Genomic DNA, 23,311 nt, shown 5'->3' with positions numbered 1-23,311 from the left:
CTCCCCCTTTCCTTTTTCATTGGCATTGTGCCACTAATATCCCTTATATGATCCCTTGTACCCCACTTGGTCAGGGGACAAATTTGGAAAGCAACACAGCAAGCAACAACATAAGAGTTTGCGTTCAGAACAACACCTTTTGTGAGATGCTATGCCTTGTTCCCTGAGGTGAATGCTCTCACACTGACTCCATGTATGGCTTACAACACATGAGTACCTCCAAAGAGTATTCTTCTACACAAAGGGGTAGGCTGAAATGTATGGAAAAATAGCAACTCAGTTCACTTGTTAGTGTTGCCTGGTCAACTGATGAAGACTGTCCCATGGCATTTGGAGGGAAGTCACATCTCAATCCCTTTGGAGGATCCTATCATAAGCTAAACCAATTACTAATTAACATGAAGGGGTGCCTCCCAAGAGTATCATCTAGAATCTAGGCAGTTAATTCAGCCCACAATACAACTCAGGGAGCTTTTAAGTTCTGAATTTAGGGTGGGAATTCATAACAACACCTGGCAAGTGCATCTAGTTAAGCCATTGCAGCCACAGCCCAAGTGTATACCAGCTGACAGCAGGAGCTTCCCTGGTTGGTGCTGATGTCTGGTGGAACCAGTAAGCCAAACGCAGTATTGTGGCATATTTTTCCAGTCTGAGGTCGAACCTCAGAGAATTGCAAGTTTAATAGTATCCAAAAAATTGCCCTCAGGAATAACAACTCCCTAACAAAACTGATAGAATTCTTTAAAAGCTATTACACTCAGTCATGTTTATTTCAGGGAAGAGGATACAAATTAGAAAGAACAAGCCAAAGGAAGAGACACAGAGGGTGGAGTCTAAGAAGGTCCCCAATGTGAAGCTTTCATTGTTCAAGAGAAAAGGTACCCTCCTAGTATGGATGTGTGACAGACACACAGAATATTACCAGGGAAGCTCATTTGAGTTTCAGTGTTAAACGTTTTTATTGGGGCTTCCTTATGTAGATATGACTGATTGATTTTTTTCAGTTTTACTAAGATAAATTTGACATACATTATATAAGTTTAAGGTGTACAGCATAATGACTTACATTTACTGATGTGATTACAATACATTTAGTTAACATGATCTTATATAGATACGAAAAGAAAAGAACATTTTTTCCCTTGTGAGCAAGACTCTTAGTATTTATTCTCTTAACAACTTTCAAATATAGCACACAACAATGTTAACTGCAGTTATCATTTGTGCATCACAGGTTGTGCAGCTCTTATTTATATTCTAACTGAAAGTTTGTGCCTTTTGACCACCTTTATCCAATCCCTTCACCTCCGCCACCATCCCCACCTCTCAGAGCCATAAATCTGATAATCTGATCTCTTTTTCTATGAGTTTCATTTTTGTTGTTGCCTTTGTTTATAGATTCCACATAATAAGATCATACAGTATTTCTCTTTCTCTGTTATGTCACTTAGCATCATGCCTTCTAGGTCTATTTATATGGCTACAAATAGCAGTGTTTCCTTCTTTTTTATAACTAAATATAATATCGTGTGTGTGTGTGTGTGTGTGTGTGTGTGTGTGTGTGTGTAACTTCTTTATCCATTCATTCATCAATAGACACTTAGGTTGTTTTCATGTCTTGGTTATTTTAGGTAATGTTGCTGTGAACGTGGAGGGTGCAGATATTTCTTTGACATAGTGTTTGAGGCTTTTTTCTTTTGGATATTACCAAAAGTGGTATTCCTAGATCATATGATAGTTTTATTTTTAACTTTTTTGAGGAACCACCATATTGTTTTCCATGGTGGCTGCACCAATTTACATTCCCACCAACAGTGTACAAGGGTTCTCTTTTCTGCACAAGGGTTCTCTTTTCTGCACATCCTCACCAGCATCTGTTATTTCTTATCTTTTTGATGATAGCCATTCTAACCAATGTGAGGTGGTTTCTCAATGTAGTTTTGATTTGCATTTCTCTTAACTGATTGCCAATTGCCCACATGGTTGAACTTCATCTTAATTTCTAGTTGCCCCCTCTCCACCTTGAGTCACCTCATTGGAATAAATTATTAATTTTGGTGCAAAGGATAACAAAGCCTCTCTTATCACTTGGGAAATCCCAAGGGTTTAGAGGTTACCTCTTAGCAATCAGCAGAAAAGGGCTCTCTTTAAGTGAGGCTAAATTCTTTATTACATACATACGAATTTATGTTCTTTCTCTTTAAGCTTGGGTTTCTTTCTGTGGAAAGTGAGGATGATAATAATGTCTACCTGTAGGGTTGCTGGTGGTGATGGAATGAAGTAACAAATATTCCTCACACATATTAATTGCACAATAAGTGGTGACCTGTTACTATTATTCCCCTTTCTTTCTTCCCCTCCAGAATTATCATTAACCTACTTACTGTGTTTTTGGTTAATTATGAGAAAAGAGTCAATTTAATCACTTCATTTATACTAGTATTGGGAATAAACAAAAGGCCAAGGAATGAGGAAAACTAATTTCAATCCAAAATATAACTAGTTTTGAGTGTCTAGACAATTTGAGGATCTCTTCAAGCTCTTAGTCTGTGGTTCTCTGGACTTTGTGGCCTTTCTTAGTTTAGAGATAGAATGGCCTCTTAAGAGAAAGACTAGAGTTCAAATTCCAGCATCTCTATTTGATAATTGTATGAGTTTAGACAAGGTGTCTATTATCTCTTTTCCTCAGGTTGCTCATGTGTAAATGGGGAAAAATAACAACTACTTCAAAATATTGTTAAATATAAAAAGATGACATACTGAAAAGTACTAAGCACTGTGAATTGTGTATTACAGATGCCTAATAATAATACATTTAAAAAATTCCTCCAAAAATTAACCTTTTACTTAGTACCAGGCACTAGAAGTTGGGAATTGTGCAAAGATAAATAAGGTTTGATCCCTGTTCTCAAAAATGTCCATTGCTCGGGTCACCAGGATAGCTCAGTAGGTTGGGTGTCCTACTTCAGCTCAGGTCATGATCTAGTGATTCATGGGTTGGAGCCCCATGTTGGGTTCTGTGCTGACAGCTCAGAGCCTGGAGCCTGCTTCAGATTCTGTGTCTGCCTCTCTCTCTACCCCTCCACTTCTCATTCTCTCTCTCTCTGTCTCTGTCTCTCTCTCTCAAAAAAATAAATAAGCATTAAAAATAATGTGAAAAATGTCCATTGGTTAGTTTTAGAGATATAGGTGTAACAGCAATGACCGTATAGTTGATGGATCCAATTTTATCACTTCATTCTTTCAAACATAAATTGACAGATAACCCCTGAACATCTAGCTATTTCTCCTCTAATCATTTCTTGCCTCTTAATAGCTATTTAGAGTGTTTGATCACTTAATTCAAATAAATAATCCTATAATAACAAAATTTCAGGAAGTATGGCTTGTAGGAAGGTACTTCTTTGACAAGGAGTCTTTGATGGTTCCTTACTTGTCAATAAATAGACTCAAACACCAATAAATAATTTGTTGTCAGTCTTCTTGTTCATTATATGGGACCGCTAGACAAATTGGGAGTTAAAAAGTACTGGTTTAATTGAATGTTGACATTTGTCTTTATAACTGTCATTGTGAATAAATCATTGACAAATGAACACAACATGAATTAGAAGAGATGATAGCGCTAGAACTGCTTCCAATTTCCAATCTGATCTTGGTGGATCTCAGCCATATTTTTCCTCAATTTTCTTTCCGACAAAATGAGACTGAATTTGATGATATCTAATGTCACTACCAGTGCCAATTTTCATGTTATTCTGAATATTAATACAATGGGACATTAACAAAACATGCATAAATTATGGGTTAGAGGAATGTAACCCATATATCATATGTTACATGTATAAATTTTACTAGGATTTGCAACACTGATTGGATTTCTTAGCTATAAAAGTTTTTCAACAAGTTTATTTTTTCATATATTGATCATCTGTTAGAAATATTATTGATTTTTTAATGTGGTCAAAAATATTACCCATTCAACAGAGACCTGAAAGTAAAAATTTAAAGGTTTTCTCTTCATTCCTTTGTCTTCATTCTCTTCATTTCTTACCTGAAAACTCCAAAATATGCCAAAATTTACAACATTAATATACCTGTGACTAAAATTAACTAATTATTTAAAATAGCTCTTCATATTTTTCCTGGACTTTATTTACTTAAACCTTATGCATCTTTTAAAAGAATATGAGACAGATGATGGAAAAAAAAAAGAATGCAGTAAGATAAAGTGAAGTTAGAGTGGGAAACGACAGCCTTGTTGATGCTATTGTAAAAGCTCTCCCTGTCTTACATGACCATTCATTTGTCATTGCCAAATCTGGCAGAAACAAGACAAATAATATCGAACATCAACTGGGCATGTATATGCACATGTATGCCAGGCACTTGGTTAAGCATTTGACACACATTACCTTATTTACTACTTATTGTAAAAGTGGTAGTTAGATAATATTATTACCCTCATGTTTCTGATGAGAAAATTGAGTTAGAGAGACTATGTATTTCGCCTAACATGCAGAAGCTATACGAGGCGTAATTTAAAGTCAGATTTATCTAATGCCAAAGCTTGTGTCCTTACCCTCTGTGTATAATGTTTCTCCTCAAATGTTATTTCTTATAGACAATGACAAATTTATTGCATACCTCTATGTGCCTAGCACTGCATTCAGCATATAGCAGGAAGAGAGAAGCCTAACACAAGGTACATCGCCTCAAAGATTTAATGATCTAGTTAGAAAGAGAGAACTGGCATGTATGACATATTGGATGAAAATTTATGCTAATATGTATAGTAATTTCTATTTAAAAAGTAGTGCAAATGCAGAGAAAGGAAGTCAACATTAACTGAGCTACCCATCAGCAGAATTTAGTATTTAGCAAGGCAGCTTGTAATTACCTCAGGCATGATCATATCCCCGGCAGAATTCACATTTCGTTGATGCATCAAGGGCATTTCTTTTCCTTTATCTTGTCGCATTTACATTCTTCTTCTCATGTCTTATGACATAGAAAAATGGCACTCTGCAGAAAGAGACGGAATCTCCAGTCTCACAGCTATGTCATCACTGAAAAAAATACTATGTCTGTACATTATTTGGCAATTATTCACAGTTGTAGAAAAATACACAGTATTCATACTCGGTTTGGAAGATTAAAACTAAAACATGGAATACTTGCAAAATCATCCAGTTAAGAAATGGGAGAAGCAAAATCATCCACTGTGTCTTCTGATGCCATGTCTGGAATTATTACTCCACACTAACGTATCTTTGGGCAAATTTATTGCGATACTGCTTGATCATAAAAATGGATGAATCTATCTCTAGTATTGCTACAAGGCTTTGCTTCATTTGAAGTAGACAGTGTTGCGGCAAATCTTTTTTCTCTAAACTTCCATCTGCTCCCTATACAAGCAGCGAGCACTGTGTCCACATGGAAGACGGCTTGTGCCTTTCATATGGAATAGTTTCTCCAAGGTCTTCACTGCCAAGTGCTTCAATCCTTAACTGCTGTGGGCTTCCAAAAAGGCTGGAACCCAGCTCTTCGAGCACGTTACAGCCGGCACGGCAAGGACCCAGGGGCTTGCAGATTGTGTACAGAATCCTCGTCCTCTGCATTGATGCATTGACCTGGATCTGAGAGGGAGGGTATTTATCCAGAATTGACCATCCAATTCCCACCACTTTTTTGTTGCTGGAACATTCATGCTTTTACTTTGGTAAATTGTGGATGTGTACTGCATCAGTAATAAAAACCTCTGTAGCAGTTAACACAGCCATCCATGAAAAGACTTTAAATAAACTTCCCTTAAAGAAAGAAATTTGTTGTCTTCCTTTTAAAATGGAAGCAGATGAAAACTGGCTTTGCCTTTATTTGACAGTCACGAAGCACATTCTTCTCCACAGCAGTCTTTCACAAGTCTTCATCTTTTCCTTTTCTGAATTGAATCAAGCTCACCCATTGACAAAGGATGTCCATGCTCTGCCGAAAGTCGAAATTTGGTTATTTTCTATGCATTTCAAAGCAGAATGCACATATTCTTTGTAATTAGATAGATGCAGGATAAATCCTTGCTCTGGTACATTCAGAAATTGCTTAATTTCTTTAAGGCCGTTTCTTCATCTAAGACTGGAGATAAACTACAGACCTTGTGAGGTTATATGATGATTAAATGAGATAATGTACACCATTCACTTAGCACTCTGCTTGACAAAGAACGGAATAGCTTTAAAGAAGCATATGTCTTTTAGTATTTCTCCTTTCTGTGTGGCCCTGAGGGAGTTACTTAACATTGCCAACTTTCTAAACTGTATGGTACAGATTAAATGAGGTACACCGAAAGTAATTTTTTTTCATAGTAGGTTAAACTGAGCACATGTAATAAACAAACATCATTCTTTCTGTATTGCTTCTTTACACAAACACTGTCAGGTTTTTTTGTTTTGTTTTGTTTTGTTTTGTTTTTTGTTTTTTTCCCCTCCTGGGATTAGATCCTGGACAAATTGCATAGACTTTCAGGTGTTAAGAAAGATCATCTAAAGGTTCAATCCCTCAACCAGTTTACAGCCTTTCCTGCCATGCTAATTCCTGCCAGCCTCAGGCTAGAGAACTGTACAGGTGTGAACTGAGATGGTGATAGATGTGTTCGCCTTCCCCTGGGCTAGTCTGCTACTCTACCTTTTCCTCTACTTGCAGTCAGGGTGAGAAGAGAGATCCCTCGAAGGTGTAGCTGTCATGTGGCTTTTGTGTCGTTTTGGTTGTTACCGTTGCATTCCCCTTGCTCTTTCTTCACAACTGCCTCACATGAGGGGTGTTTGAGGGAAATCAAGAAAGAAAGCAATTTGTATTTGGGGGTGAGGATTAAGGCTCAACAGGTTCCAAGAAGTAGATGGGGTTCTTTAATACCTCCATAATCTACAAAAGTTCTCACCAAGCCACTTCCTCTCCCTTAATCCTGTAACCCAAGTGAAAATGGTGTATCTGCTGTGGAACACAGCTTAAGGAGAATCTCTAGGGCCCTATTCCAATCAGATTGTTGTGATCAGCTTCTACAATATAGACATTCTGTATCTATTGCTGGGATCAAACTAATTTTATTGAAGATTTGTGTTATTTCCTATGGTGACTGTAAACAAATTACCACAAACCTGGTGACTTAAAACAACACACATTTATTCTCTTACAGTTCTGGAAGCCAGAAGTTCAAAATATTTTTGATCAGCTAAAGCCAATGTGTTGTGGTGTCATGCTTTCTCTGGAAGTTCTAAGGGAGAATCCATTCCTTACCTCTTCCAATTTCTGGAGGCTGCTGACATTCTTGGACTTGTGGCTACATTACTCAGAGCTCTACCCTTGGTGATCACATTGCCTTCTCTTCTATGTGAAATCTCTCTCTGCTTCCCTCTTGTAAGGATACTTGTGATCACATTTCGCGTCTACCCAGATCATCCAGGATAACTTCCCCATCTCAAGATCTGTAACTCACAGACACTTTTTCCATATAGGGTAACATTAACAAGTTCCAGAGATTAGGGCTAGATATCTTTGGGGACCATTTTAATTAAATGTTACCTGTACTTCAGGGTCCAATTCAGAATCAGTTAGTTGGGAAAATATCCTTGGTCATCCTGGTCCACACTGATCATGCCCTCCTACATGATTTGGACCTCGGTTAAAATTCCAAACATTTACTCTCTTTTCATGTTTAGGCAACTTGAATTTCCTAACCTGTAAAATAGAACAGTGTTATTCTCCACAGTGGACTATTTTAAGGATTAAAGGTGAAAGTGTAGATGGAACCAAGAATTAAACCTAGAACATAACACTCAATATATTTTAATCTTTTCCTTTCTATTGATAGTGCCTCCCATTGTCATAGTTTTATGAGAATCGGCCTTTTGCTGGAGAGAAATTATTTATTCATGTTACTCTTAATATGTACTTCTTTATTTTTGCACTATAATAGCATACTGTTGTTATTAAAAATATTAATGAGAACCAACTGATAGATATCAAAGTGTTACCTTTCCCCAAAGGAGCAATTCATAGTTTGTAAATAATGACCTAAACGGATAATGCCACTTCAACTGAAATATTTTCTTACCTGTTTTGTTCTTAGCATGGACTTGTTAAGAAAAAAATATTCCAAGTTTTACAATTTCAAATTACATGGGATATTACATAAGTTTAATCAGGTACATCTCTGTGCATCTGATTGATTTATTTCATTTTGAAATATTACTTTAAAATCATGAAAATACAATAATTCTCATTGCAGTTTCTTTGATATTTTATCAAATCCAATATCCGTCATCAGTCTGTGCAATATTTGATTTTTTTATCATGATTTAGCATTTCTTTTTTTAAGGACACAGTTATTCTATCATCACATCACATTGTCAGAAGTGTCATAAGAAATATTATTGAGAACTGACTGACCAAGTATTTCCTCTAAGATATTTAGTTATTCCAAGGCAAGTTCTACGTTTCACGTAAAATAAAGTTAATAGCGGTTTTAAGGCAATGTGTTTATTAAAGTATAGCATATTTTATTTTTTCAATTGTTTTTAGTATTTATTTTTGAGACAGAGAGAGCGTGAGTGGGGGAGGGTCAGAGAGAGAGGGAGACATAGAATCTGAAGCAGGCTCCAGGCTCTGCACAGAACCCAACACAGGCTCAAACTCATGAACTGTGAGATCATGACCTGAACTGAAGTTGGACACTCAACTGACTGAGTCACCCAGGCACCCCACATATAGCATATTTAAATAAACATGCATGCATCTTAGATGTATTGTTCATAATTTTAGAAAGCTGAATGCACTTATGTAGCCATCACCTAAACCAAAAAAGAGGGCATTAGCCAGAATCTCAGAAACCCCCCCACCCCCTTAAGCCACTTCTGGTTACTCTTCCCCTCCCCTAGGATGACACCTAGCAAATTCTAAAACCATAGCATGCTTTTGCCCGTCTTCAAACTTCATCAAAATGAATTTGCGTTTGTGTGTTTGATGCTTGGGATATTTATAACTGCTTTGGCTATAGTTTTAATTAGTTCATTTTTATTGATGCATAGAGTTTCACTAGAATTTTGAACATTCTAGAACAGGACTTTTGGGAAGCATGTGAATGCATTTCTGTTGGATACATCCCTAAACGAATTGCTGAGTCATAAAGTATGCGTATATTCAGTTTTAGGGAACACTGACAAATACCTTTCCTAAGAGGTAGGACAAATTTATATCGCAAGCCAGCAATGTATACAACTTCAAGTTGCTACAGATTCTCACCAACACTTGCTATTATTGTAAGACTGTCTTTTCATCTTAACGATTCTGGTGAAGTAGTAGAGATAGTACACTGTGGTTTTAATTTGCATTTTGTCAGTAAATAACAAGTATGGGTACCTTTTGCTGCACTTTTTAGTTACTTGGATATACTTGTACATGAATTGCTTATTGATGTGTTTTGCTTATTTGACCTTAAGTTTTCTGTTTTCCTTAGTGATGTGTGGATGTTCTTTACATAAGTCTAGGTATTTGTGTGTGTGTGTGTGTGTGTGTGTGTGTGTGTGTGTGTGTGGAACAAGGGTTTTATGAATATTTTTCTTTTCTATGAGTATATCCATATATCATTTTATCCATCAGTATTTCAGTATACTTCCTAAAAGATAAGGTTTCTTTTTACAACATACAATCATATGATTATATTATTATCACACCTAAAAAACAATTCCCTTATATTTATCAAATGTCCATTTAGTGTTCAGTTTCTCTGATGGTCTTATAAATGTTGAAGGGAGCTTTTGTTCAAATTGGAATTTAAAGATTTATGCATTGTAGTTGGTTGATCCGTCTCCTCAGTTGCTTCTCAACAATGGGTTTTCCCTCCCTCTCCTTTAAATGTATTTGCCTTATGAGGTATTTGTGGGAAGAAAATGGTTCATTTGTTCTGTGGAGTTTCAATGTTGTTACTGTAAGCAATGGTTACTTCCTGTTGAGAATAAGACTTTTAAAAAATTTACTGATTTTTAGGCAGTGAAACAAAGCAAGCTACCTCCCTATCACCCAAACAAAGAATATTAGTTGAAATTTGTGCAAATAATACCTAATGCTTCTGTTCTTAAGGTATCTAGTTTTATAAATAATTTGTCTAAATAAATATCTTTAGTGGATTATTATCTACCCAGAATTCTCCACCATGGCACTACTGACATTTTAGCAATGCCAGCAATGTACGAACCTTCTAGCTGTTAGGCTGGACATTTTATTGTGGGGGCCGTTCTGTACTGTGTAGGATGATTAGCTGTATCTCTGGCCTCCTTATACTAGATGCCAGGAGCAGCCCCCTAGTTGTGAACATACAAAACATTTATGGTCTGCCTTGTTTATAAGGTCATTATGAGGACCAAATGAAATAATCCTAAAAAAAATCCTTTTGATGACTTTGTGAAGTCCTGGTAGAAATGTTAGATATTTTTAGGTCTTATGTTTATTGGTACTACCACAACGTATCCAGCCAGTGTCTTGTTCAGTGCATTGCTTTTGACTCTTTCATTTCAAACCTAACATTTTTGTGTAGCCTTCAATATTTTCCCATGAATTCCTCCTTTCCTGCTCATGCAAAATAACCTACTTTTCCTCTTCACTTAATTCCCACAGTTTCAAGTTACAGCCTTCTCTCAGCTTCACACACATTGCTCTTTTCTGTATTTCCCACATTCAACCTCCCTATTTCAACTCCATTTACCTCCACTCCTACCCCCTCCCTAAACACACTCCCACTTTACCCTTTTAATTTGTATCTTCCCCTTTCTTGCTATTCTAATAAAATTTTATCTGATCATCTCTGAACATCTCTTGATATTTTCCTCTCTGCATCTTTTAAGCTTCTATAATCATTTTCCACCGTATTATTTTTGAGACAAATACTGCCTAATCATAACAAATAATTGTTAAGAAGATAAATAGGGTATAGGTCCTGCGCCGGAGAAGCCCAGAGGAGAGACAGTTAACAAAATAATTTCTGTGCAGAAATATCAGGTTGTAATGGTGCCTCCACATAAGACTCACAGAGGAAGCAAAAGTCTTTGCTTTGGTTTTGGTAAATGGTGCTTCCATTTTGTCTTAGACAAGACTTCTTACCTGGAGAAGAAGTATGGAAGAAGATTCTAGGCCCAGAAAAAAATCGTAATTCTTTCCTGGTATGGGGAGTGTTACTTTAGATGGATGCATAGAATCTATGGAGTTGAGCGCCTAGAATTGTCTCCCTCTGTGTATACTACTTGGTGCGTATTAGTTTTAAGAAATCATGAATCTTATATATTCTTCTGATTGGGCAGAGATTTATAAGAGTGGTTGGACTATATTGGCTTCTGATGTCAAACTACCCCATCACTAATATTCTGACTGAGAATAGCACTGGTGACATATCCACAGTTCTGAAAGCCATCCATGGTAGCACACACCTTTCTGGCGTTTCTAGAAAGAGCAAAGCCCAGGCCACTTTCCCTGCCAAAAAAATCATCAGATTGCTGTCTTGAACAATTTAATTGAATTTTTTTTTTTAAAGGAAAAATACTGTGTGGAATTCTCTTTCGTACTGGGACATTTTCAATGGAACGACATCAATTCAGTGAGATTTGAGGTAATTTAATTGCCTTTTCCCTTTTGGTTGTTGTCAGAAGAGAAAATGCTCCAGCTTTATTTCTTGCTATTCTTTTTCCCTTCTCTTGTCACTCCTATCATTCTTCCACTCTATTTATCCTTTCCCTTCCTTCCTTCCTTCCTTTTCCTTTTTAGTCGGATATCATCTAGATGACCACTGAGATCATCCTGGTCAAGTTTTTTTGTGCTGCCCACCATGGTGTGGGAGGCAGTGCTGAGAAAACATACTTGAGCCTGTTTGAAGGATCCAAAAATGCCCTGAAGTCTTCGAATTTTTTCCAGTCATTTTATAATAAACAGTAGACAGCCTTTTATCTGTAGGTTTATGAGCATGGCAGTCACTTCAAAGGGAGGTGCAGCTTATTTTCATCCATTTGCTCTCCTCTGTGCAGTCGGTAGTGCTGAGGTGCCTACAACCACTGCTGAGACATCTGATCCAGAGGGCCGGAGCCGCCTGACTGATTCTCAGGAGTTCCAGGGCTCTCCTGTTCTTAACATGAACAAGTTTATGTTAGTTCATCTGAGAAATACGCATCATACTTAAGGGCACAAACTTTCTCTCTAGTCAAGTCTCAAAAAGAGCAAATTAATACTAGCTGTCCTCCTCTTTAGGGAGCCAGTGCAAAACGCATGTTATTTTTTCTTTCCATCAGCTGTGAGAAGTGTATCTATTCAGTGCAATGTCACCAGGGAGATCCTTCCCACATTGTGTGTATTTTTTTCTTGTCTTCTCTGCTTTCTTCCCTTTTGTTCCCACTTCTCACCTTCATGTTGACGTTAAAATTTTCTAACCAATCTCTCTCTGACTTAGTGATGAGATCAGTTGCTAACAGAGGGTCCCTATCACGGATTTGTTACTTATCATTATAACTTGGGGGAAAAAAAAAACACTGATAAACCTATTCACAGATTTGTAATTCTCTACCAGAGATACTCAAAATAAAATGGTAACAAATATTTCATAAAATGCTGAAAGATCGTTTTATATGATTTCACCAGCTCATTGAGAGACAAAAGTTATCAAAGAAGGAAATTCTCAGTCTTGCTAAAGATTTCTCTGTAGTAAACAAATCTTTTCTTTAGTCGGAATAAAGCACTCTGTCCTTAATGGCACATTCTAAGTTGAAATTCCATATTCATTTCGTACGTAGTTTGACCTTCCTTGTTAATGACATGACAGGTATCTATTGCATGAAAGGGATAGCTTGAGAAGTTCCCGATCAACATTAGGCAAATAAAAGTAGGAACAGGCTTTTTTTGTAAGGGCTTGAGGGAGAGACCGTCACTGTCTAGCCCTTCCCTTCTGTCCCCAGCGTGTCTAATCACATAGTCTAAATACATGACCACACAGTCTAAATACATGACCTGGTAGGAGCATATCCGCGTAGAGTCTGTGGTCACGGGGACAGATGGTGGTTGCATCGGCTGCCTCCCCCGCTTCCAAGGAAAAGCCCCAACTTTCTTGTAAAACAATGTGCTATCCTCCTGCCCTGCCCGACAGAAGCTTCAGGAATGCTAGAAATCACTTTTCCTAGTTGTCACAGGATCCCGAGGATAGCAAAGGTAAACTGTTCACCCTTCTGTGAATATAATTAGCTTTCCACAAGAACGAAAGTTTGAAAATTTGGCAGAGCCTGAAAATGTCTTAAGTTGCTTTTCAACCATACTTATTTATTCCTTTTTTATTTTTTTAATGCTTATTTATTTTTGAGAGTGAGACAGAGCATAAGCAGGGGAAGGGCAGAGAGAGAGGGAGAGACAGAATCTGAAGCAGATTCCAGGCTCTAAGCCATCAGCACAGAGCCTGTTGCAGGGCTCAAACTCACAGAACTGTGAGATCATGACCTGAGCCGAAGTTGGACACCTAACTGACTGAGCCACCCAGGAGCCCCAATACTTCTTTTTTCTATGTCCAAAGCAAAAGAAAAGTAGCTAGAAATAAAATATTGCATTGATTTATAGCACAAAATGCATAAGGCTTAGTAAATGCGTATGATCTACTCATACAGATATTATTTCTTGAATGAAATGAGTGTTAGTTAAGATATATGCTGAGTAGTCTTCAAAATATTTGTACTTGTATTGTTTTCACATAGCTAGTAAACCAAAAGAATTTAAAGTGAATTTATTTAGTCCAATCTAAGATGATGTATTCAGAGATAGTGCTTGAAACGATGTCAAGGTTAGAAGGGATAGTCCAAACGCATGCCATCACTTACAAAACCCAAGCCAAAATTATCTTGAAAATTACAAATTTGGTGGGTTATTTTTAGTGTCAGCCAAGAGGAAAACCCAGAGTTTGTACCATAACAGCAGTGCTCAGTTTTCATGAGTCTGGAATGTAGTCATCAACCCAGCTGAAAATAGGCAACAGCATCAGTGTGTACTAGAACAGAGACTGCATTGCAGTCAGTGTGTGTGGACAAAAGACTGATTCTTCGTATTGTTGGAAAGAGTGACTGCCACATCACAAACTGCTACTGTTCAAACTTCTCAGAAGCTTCATGCAAAATAAAATAAATAAAACAACCATCCAGCAAAAACTTTACACAATACCACTTCATTTGCAGCGGCATCCCATCCTTCAACCAGTGTAACTAGGTTCATGCTTCGCAAGCATTCATATTTTTAGATTCAATCTATAAAACCAAATAATTCTTGAGCTAATGGGATGAGATGGTACCTCTTTAGAGAAAAAAAATATTTGAGCTTTTATTCTTTCTTACTCGAAAGAGAGCTTTGGAAACTTTGAGGTTAAACGCATGCACACAGCACATTGGTTTGCTTCTTTCTTAATCTTTCTCATGAAAGTAAAAGCGAGGGCAACTGCACAGCAGTGTGGCTCATGTAAGTTTTGATCTATTGTAGAACGAAGATGTGGTCACGTTTTCTCCCCGAGCAGCTGAAATCAGTGGCTTAGTAGCTAGGAACTATTGCTGAGACAGGAGGAGGTAATCTTGAGGTAGCGATTTAGCAATAATCAGACTTATGAAGGACTAATAGGTCAGGCATGATCAGCGGAGACTGAAATTTGCTTGGACCATGCTACCACATCTGTACCAGATGCTCCCTCACTGCCTCCCTTCCCACTGGGAAGTGGAAAGGTCGGCAACACCCAGCTCTACCAAAGGCCTTTTGAAACAGATGGAGCCAGGGCTGTGGCCACTGACCAGCCCTGGCTATGACCAAGTCTATTTTAAATATAGTGGTTTTCTGGAATTTCTAGTTGTTGGAGGTAAAATAAATAAGCTACAGGCATATAAAGAAATATAAGAAACATAAAATAGGAACCCTGAGTGCAAACCTGGTTGATTTGATTCCATTAAATTTTGTTTTTAGCATTTATCTATTTTTGAGAGACAGAGACAGAGAGCATGAGCAGGGGAGAAGAGAGAGGGAGACACAGAATCCTAAGCAGGCTCCAGGCTCTGAGCTGTCAGCACAGAGCCCAACACGAGGCTTGAAACTCACGGGCTGTGAGATCATGACCTGAGCAGAAGTTGTATGCTTAACTGACTGAGCCACCCAGGCACCCCAATTTGATTCCATTTTGCACCAATGAGAAATGTAAATTTAAATTATCTTGCAAAAAAGAATAACATAATTAATAAAAAAAATAAAAGAAACTAGGAAGAGGATACTAAGAAAATGTTGCTTGGCTTGAAAGAGACATTCCTAGTTTTTTGCTTGGTGCTTTTTAGTTTATTATCTCATTTAACTTTAAAATCTTTATCAAATCTTGTTTTATATATATATATATATATATGTATATATATGTATATATATATATGTGTATATATATATACATATATATACATATATATATATATATATATGGTTTATTTTTCATAATGGAAAAAAAACTCAGAAAAGTTTAATAACTTGCCGAAAGCCACAGATATATAGATCAACATAAGAAATATAAAAAGGAACTTGGAGTGTAAGAAATGAAAAGGGACGTTTGAATTCAATTGTAGAAGAAGGAGTAATATCAGAATTATTATGAAGAGTGTCAAAAATATCCTCAAACGAAGAGTGAGGGAAAAGCAATGATGGGAATTTACAAGAGTTTGAATTTGAAATTGGAAAGAGTTGGCAGAATGTTGAGGGGGAAAAAGAATTCAAGGTATGGCATCCTAAACCAGGACCCTTCAGAAAATTTAACTGCTGGTGTAATCCTCAGGAAAACCCCACTGCTCCCCCTGGGACATAGATGTTACATATGTGCCCTTTAAACTGTGAGGTAGGGGCGCCTGGGTGGCTCAGTCGGTTAAGTGTCCGACTTCGGCTCAGGTCATGATCTCACAGCCCGTGAGTTCGAGTCCCACGTCGGGCTCTGTGCTGACAGCTCAGAGCCTGGAGCCTGCTTCGGATTCTGAGTCTCCCTCTCTCTGACCCTCCCCCATTCATGCTCTGTCTCTCTCTGTCTCAAAAATAAAATAAAAACATTAAACTGTGAGGTAAACTCTAAAACTGGTAGTTGTCTTACAGTAAAAGCCTCCAGGGCTTTTACTGGAGACTTTGTCTAAAATCTTATACACTTAGCAAAATTGCTGTTATTATCTGTTAATACTTGTTTGTAAATGGAAATTGGAACATTTAGTCTTGAGTTGTGTTGAGTAAAATGTGGTGAAACTGGGACCCTAATTACTTGTAAACATTTTAAAAATAGTTTGGGAATGGATTTGAAATTGTTAGGTATGACTTGCTGAGTCCTTTCTGGTTATTCCTCCTACTAATTTGATGCTTCTAATTGGCATGGGCTTCTATTATAGAAATGTGGCCGGTGAAAAGGGTCATGAATTTTGTCCACATTTTGCCTCTGAGAGGGTAGGCATTGTGAATCTCAGTAGATTTTAAAGAGCAGTTATAGTCATGTGGCTGTTCCTTAGCCATAATAAACTTATTTCTCATGACTTGCATACAAAATATGGATAGATTTTGGTTTTGAAGAGGAAAATGCTCAAGTCCTGAAAAAAAGTATGGTAAGAATTTGGCGGCCAGAATCTGGTCTGTACACATTTTACTATTATCGAATTTTCCCTTAGTTCCTGCTTGTTTTCTTTTATTTGTACATATCTTATTTTCTAACTAGTCTGGCACCATTTAAAATTCTTTGTAGGCTGTATAGTGCTTTGCATAGAAGCAGTTTCTTGAATTTTTACTAGTAATAGTGACAGATTGAGAATAATTTATTCCCTTATCTATTTAAAAGAGAATATTTTGATCTATTTCAGTGCGATGATGCACAAAATTATAAACTAGAATTGGAGCTTATTTCAAAAGTCAGATTACAAACCTTGAAGACTATAAAAGGAAGTTTTATGAAGTTTGAATCTAGACGTGTCTAAAATGACGAAAAAATAATGTATTCCAAGAGATGTCCTAGGAGACTGTCTTCTGAGAATAAGGTCAAAGTAACTCTATGAAAGAAAGAAGAAAAAAAAAAAGCAATACAGTGTAATAGTTGAAGAAAAACAACCACCGCCATTGCTTTTAAAAGTGCTGCTTTCATGTCCTTTTCACGTGTCTGTTTTAATGCCAGTCTGACAACAAGAAAGAAGAGAACCATGTGCAAAAACTCACTTTCCTATGCAAAAGGCAAAATCTCATTGACTTCAGAGACCACTCAGTACTGAGAGATGGGGATGATTAAGGAGTAGGAGGGAACATTGGGTGGCAATCAAAATGAAGGGGCCACAGAGGCTCTCCAGGGAAACAGTTCTAGTTTTGAGAAGCAAGATGTCACCGAAACTAGTTACACTGGTAAGGTCACCATCAGCTAACTTTAAGTATCCATACATAGAATTGCTAGAGAAGAGCCCCAAGCCAACAATTCTAGAGGGAAGAGAGAATGAATATCATGGAGAGATATGTGTCTTCTGCCACTGCGTAAAGAGTAGCTGAATCAACTGCAGAAATCCTCTTTAATTAAACAGCTATTTTCTGTATGGAGGATTTCAGTTTTGTTTAAACCTTCATGAAAGAATGTCGGATGTTAATGCTAGAAAGCTGTGTATGTGGAACTTCTCCTTTGCAGTAAAGTGATAGTAAGGTGAGCGTCAGTTACTATAAATTTTTAAAATATTAATAAAAGGATCATGTGCAAGATAAGGGCTTAACCATAAACTGAATATTCAAATCAAGGAGGCAGTTGATCTGAAAATTCAGCACCATGTGATGGTAGTTTATTGTCATATTTCCGCGATGTAATAGAGAAAAGTTATAGATGTTAAAGACAGAATAATGAAGTCTTTGAATGCACAAATGATTGAATCAAGTCAATGAGTCTTGTGTCAAAAAACGAATAGAAACTTGACAGCTAAACACTAATGAAAATCTTCTTTACGTGAAGGCAATGTGTTTGAGTTTTGCTGGTTTGGTAAGTGAGAAAGGTTAAGTGGGGATACATTTTATTTTAGAATTTCTAAGCCAGATAATGACAGTTTTAAAAAGTCACAGTTGTCAGCATTCCATATACAAAATGCAGCCCTAGATCACTGGGAATATATATTAAAAAATAGAGTGAGTCTAACGCAGTATCGCCACCAAAAAGTTAACAAATACAGCTAGAATTCAGTGTTTAGATTTAGAATGGACAATAAATTATGAGTGGAGAGTGGGATGAAAGTGAATAAGATATAATTTTAAAATACCCTCAAATTGGATGAATTGGGAAATATTTCAAAGATGGGGAGACCTAAAGCTGAAATTTATAGGAGAGAAGTAGGCTATTACCTCATGCAATTAAATATATTACATATACATAAACATATATATAATCTTAAATTTTAAAAATCTAAATTTTAAACTTAAAAATATATTTAAAAAGCCACCATATTTATAAAGGTATTGGAAATTAGAACTCTACAAATGAAGTCATGGGGTCTGTATGACACCTCATTCAATATTGGTAATAATGTTAGCATATGACACTTTTGACAGCTGTCATATGGCATTTGGACACTTCTAATAGCTCCTCGTTCAAAAAATCTAGAAAAAGCAATTATCTGCATACTGCTTCATTTCAAGATTTTGCATTTTTAATTTCAGTAAAAAATTTAGACAGACCAGTGTAATAATGCTGAGATGGTCACAGGTACTGACCCAGTCTGTAACGGTGAATTGTGAACTTTCTGAATATATTAAATTATTTTTAGGGGCACCTGGTGGCTGAGTCGGTTAAGGGTCCAACTTCAGCTCAGATCATGAACTCACGGTCGTGGATTCGAGTCCTGTGTCGGGCTCCGTGCTGACAGCTCAAGAGCCTGGAGCCTTCTTCGGATTCTGTGTCTCCCCCACTCTCTGCCCCTCCCCAGCTCATGCTCTTTCTCTCTCAAAAATAAATAACATAAAAAAAAAAATTTAATGATTTTTAAAAGTCAATTTTATTGAGGCGTAATTTATGTATAATAAAATTCACCTTTCAAAAATATACAATTCAGTGAACTTAGACAAATGTTCACTACCATTAAAACATAGAACATTTTTTTTAATTTTTTTTTTAACGTTTATTTATTTTTGAGACAGAGAGAGACAGAGCATGAATGGGGGAGGGTCAGAGAGAGAGAGGGAGACACAGAATCTGAAACAGGCTCCAGTCTCTGAGCTGTCAGCACAGAGCCCGACACGGGGCTTGAACTCACGAACCGCGAGATCTTAACCGACTGAGCCACCCAGGCGCCCCAAAACATAGAACATTTCTATTACCCCTTCCAATCCTTACAACTAATACTCTGTTCCCTTACCTCCAGCTCCTTGATCTGTTTTCTGTTTGTAGAGTTTTCTACTAGACTTTAGAATGTCATATAAATGGAACCATACTGTATGTAACCTTTTATGTTTGGCTTCTGTAAGTTAGTATAATGCTTTTGAAACCCATTCATGTTGTTGCATGTAGAAGTAGTTTGTATGTTATTGCTGAGTAGTATTCCACTGTATGGATGTACCACAATTTGTTTATCTACTCACCAATTGATGGGCATTTGTGTGGTTTCAGTTTGGGGTTATTATGAATGAAGTTGCTGTAAAAATTTGCCTGTAAATTTTTGTGTGGATATATATTTTTATTCTCTTCGGAAATATCTAAAAATATAATTTCTCAGTTAAAAGTTAAGTGAATGTTTTAATTTACTTGAAAAAATTAAAATGTTTCCAAAATGGAAATTTTATTTTGCATTTCTATTAACTGTTTGAGAGTTCCAGTTGCTCTGTGTTCTTCCTGGTAGTTTTTTTCATTTCTGTCATTTTACCCCACTTCACCTGTAAGAATTTTATAATAATTTGTTTCCATTCCTTTCTTCTTGTCCTTTGTACTATTTTTGTCATAAATTTTACTATTATACGCATTACAAACTCCTCAACACATTGTTACTAGTTTTGCTTTCAACAATTATTCATTAATGTTATTAAAAATAATGAAAAGGAACCTCTTTTATACTTAACCTACATTTTTATAATCTCCAGGTCTCTTAATTCCTTTGTGGGAATCTACATTTTCAATTGATATCATATTCTTTCTGTCTGAAAAATAGCTTTCAACATTTATCGTGGTTTTTGCTAGCAATGAATTCTCTTTTCTTGTTGTTACGTTTTGGGTTTTTTTTGTATATGAAATGTTTTTATTTGATCCTCACTATTGAAAGATCGTTTGTAGGAAATAAATTTCCATGTTGCCAGAAGAGGGAGAGAATCATGTGGGATAAGATGGATAGAGAAGTCAGCCAGTAACTAATGCTACAGAGAAATAGAGTGAAGAAAGAGAATAAGAGTTGCTAATTAAAATATTGCTTGTGTTCCTCAGGACATTGGCTCTGTATTTCTCAGAACTAAGGACAAAATATTGATATTTGTTGTAGCTTATTTTTGCAAGAAGCTTGGTAGTAAAATTAGGATACAGAATAATAGACTGATAGAATAGGATACCAAAATGATTTTACTGGTTTTATTCTATTGTTTTCAATATATCAAAATATAATCATAGGGAGAAGAAAAAGGAGCTGACAGAGAGAAATAGGGTTTAAATATGTAAACACATCAGACAGGGATGGTTGATAAAGCAAATTTTAGAATAAAGTAGAAAGAATAGAATTATATGGTATTAGTTTTCTATTGATATCTAAAAAATTATCACAAATTTAGCTCAAAACAATGCTCATTTATTATCTCACAGCTCTGTGGGTCTAACATCTTCCATGATAGAGCTGGACTGTTTGTATATAGTTTATCTGCCTGGAATTTCTACTTGATCATGACCCCACAGATACCCTTTCTTTCCCCCTGTACTTCCTGTGTACCATGCCTCCATCTTCAATGATGCATACCCTTGTTTTAATGAAGTATATCTGATAGCAGGTTCTTCAGAAAGAGTACAAGATAGATTATCCTGGAGACATTGAATATCTCTACCGTCACCCTTGATTTATGGTTTGGCTGGGTATCAAGCCTGAGGTTTGAAATAATTTCCCCCGAGAATCTTATAGACATTGTTCCATTGTCTAGCTTCCAGAGTTGTGCTTAAGCAGCTTGAAGCCTGATCTTTTTCATATGACCCATTTACTTACTTTTTTTTTTTTTTAACCCCCCTGGAAGTGTGGAGAATCTTATCTTTGCCTCCAGTGTTCTAAAATGTCATGTTAATGTACCTTGATATGGGTAAGCTTTTGTGTATTATGCTAATAAGCACACATGGGCCATTTTCATTCTGGTGACTCATGTCCTTCAGTTATGAGAAACATTCATGAATTATTTAATTAATGGGTTTCTCCCTTCAGTTTTTATATGGTCTTTTTCTGGCATTTCTGTCATTTAGATGTTGTACCTCCTTGGCTGTTCCTCTCATTTTCTTATCTTTTTTTCATGTTTATTTATTAATTTTGAGAGAGAGAGAGAGAGAGCGCACACAAGTGGGGGATGGGGCAGAGAGAGAGGGAGAGAGAGAATCCCTTGTCAGCTGTGCTGACAGCTCTGTGCTGTCAGCACAGAGCCTGATGTGGAGCTCAATCTCATGGACTGCAGGATCATGACTTGAGCCAAAATCAAGAGTTGGATGCTTAACCAAGGTGCCACCCCGGTGCCCCTTATCTTTTTTGTCTTAATTTTGCATCTCTTTTTATAGTCCTTGTTTCATTTTTTCTGCTTTGTGGGAGATCTCCTCAACTGTATCTTTAAAAATTGCTGTAGAAATTTTCAATTTTGCTAAGTCTTTTCATAGTACCTTTTGTTCTTTTCTCATGAGAAATATCTTATTTAAAAAAATTAAAAAAATAATAAATTTAAAAAAATTAAAAAATCTTACTTCTCTGACATCAATAAAATACTTCTATTTTTTCTGTGCAGTCTTTATTTTTTTTAATTTAATTTTTATTTTTTTTAAATTTACATCCAAATTAGTTAGCATATTGTGCAACAATGATTTCAGGAATAGATTCCTTAGTGCCCCTTACCCATCTAGCCCATTCCCCTCATCCCACAACCCCTCCAGTAACCCTCAGTTTGTTCTCCATGTTTATGGTCTCTTCTGTTTTGTCCCCCTCCCTGTTTTTATATTATTTTTGTTTTCCTTACCTTATGTTCATCTGTTTTGTCTCCTAAAGTCCTCATATGAGTGAAGTCATATGATTTTTTGTCTTTCTCTGACTGACTAATTTCACTTAGCATAATACCTTCCAGTTCTATCCACATAGTTGCAAATGGCAAGATTTCATTCTTTTTGATTGCTGAGTAATACTCCATTGTATATATATACCACATCTTCTTTATCCATTCGTCCATGGATGGACATTTGGGCTCTTTCCATACTTTGGCTATTGTTGATAGTGCTGCTATAAACATGGGGGTGCATTTGTCCCTTCAAAACAGCACACCTGTATCCTGCGGATAAATGCCTAGTAGTGCAATTGCTGGGTCGTAGCATAGTTCTATTTTTAGTTTTTTAAGGAACCTTCATACTGTTTTCCAGAGTGGCTGCACCAGCTTGCATTCCCACCAGGAATGAAAAAGAGTTCCTCTCTCTCCACATCCTCACCAACATCTGTTGTTGCCTGAGTCGTTTATGTTGGCCATTCTGACAGGTGTAAGGTGGTATTTCATTGTGGTTTTGATTTGTATTTCCCTGATGATGAGTGAAGTTGAGCATTTTTTCATGTGTCAGTTGGCCATCTGGATGTCTTCTTTGGTGAAGTGTGTATTCATGTCTTTTGCCCATTTCTTCACTGGATTATTTGTTTTTTGGGTGTTGAGTTTGATAAGTTCTTTATAGATTTTGGATACTAACCCTTTATCTGATATGTCATTTGCAAATATCTTCTCCCATTCTGTCTGTTGCCTTTTAGTTTTGCTGATTGTTTCCTTTGCTGTGCAGAAGCTTTTTATTTTAATGAGGTCCCATTAGTTCATTTTTGCTTTTGTTTCCCTTGCCTCTGGAGATGTGTTGAGTAAGAAGTTCCTGCGGCCAAGATCAAAGAGGCTTTTGCCTGCTTTCTTCTCAAGGATTTTGATGGCTTCCTGTCTTACATTGAGGTCTTTCATCCATTTTGAGTTTATTTTTGTGTATGGTGTAAGAAAGTGGTCCAGGTTCATTCTTCTGCATGTCGCTGTCCAGTTTTCCCAGCACTACTTGCTGAAGAGATTGTCCTTATTC

Source organism: Panthera leo, chromosome F3 (genome assembly GCF_018350215.1).
Source record: "Panthera leo isolate Ple1 chromosome F3, P.leo_Ple1_pat1.1, whole genome shotgun sequence".
NCBI lineage: Eukaryota > Metazoa > Chordata > Mammalia > Carnivora > Felidae > Panthera > Panthera leo.
This window is presented reverse-complemented; position numbering follows the sequence as displayed.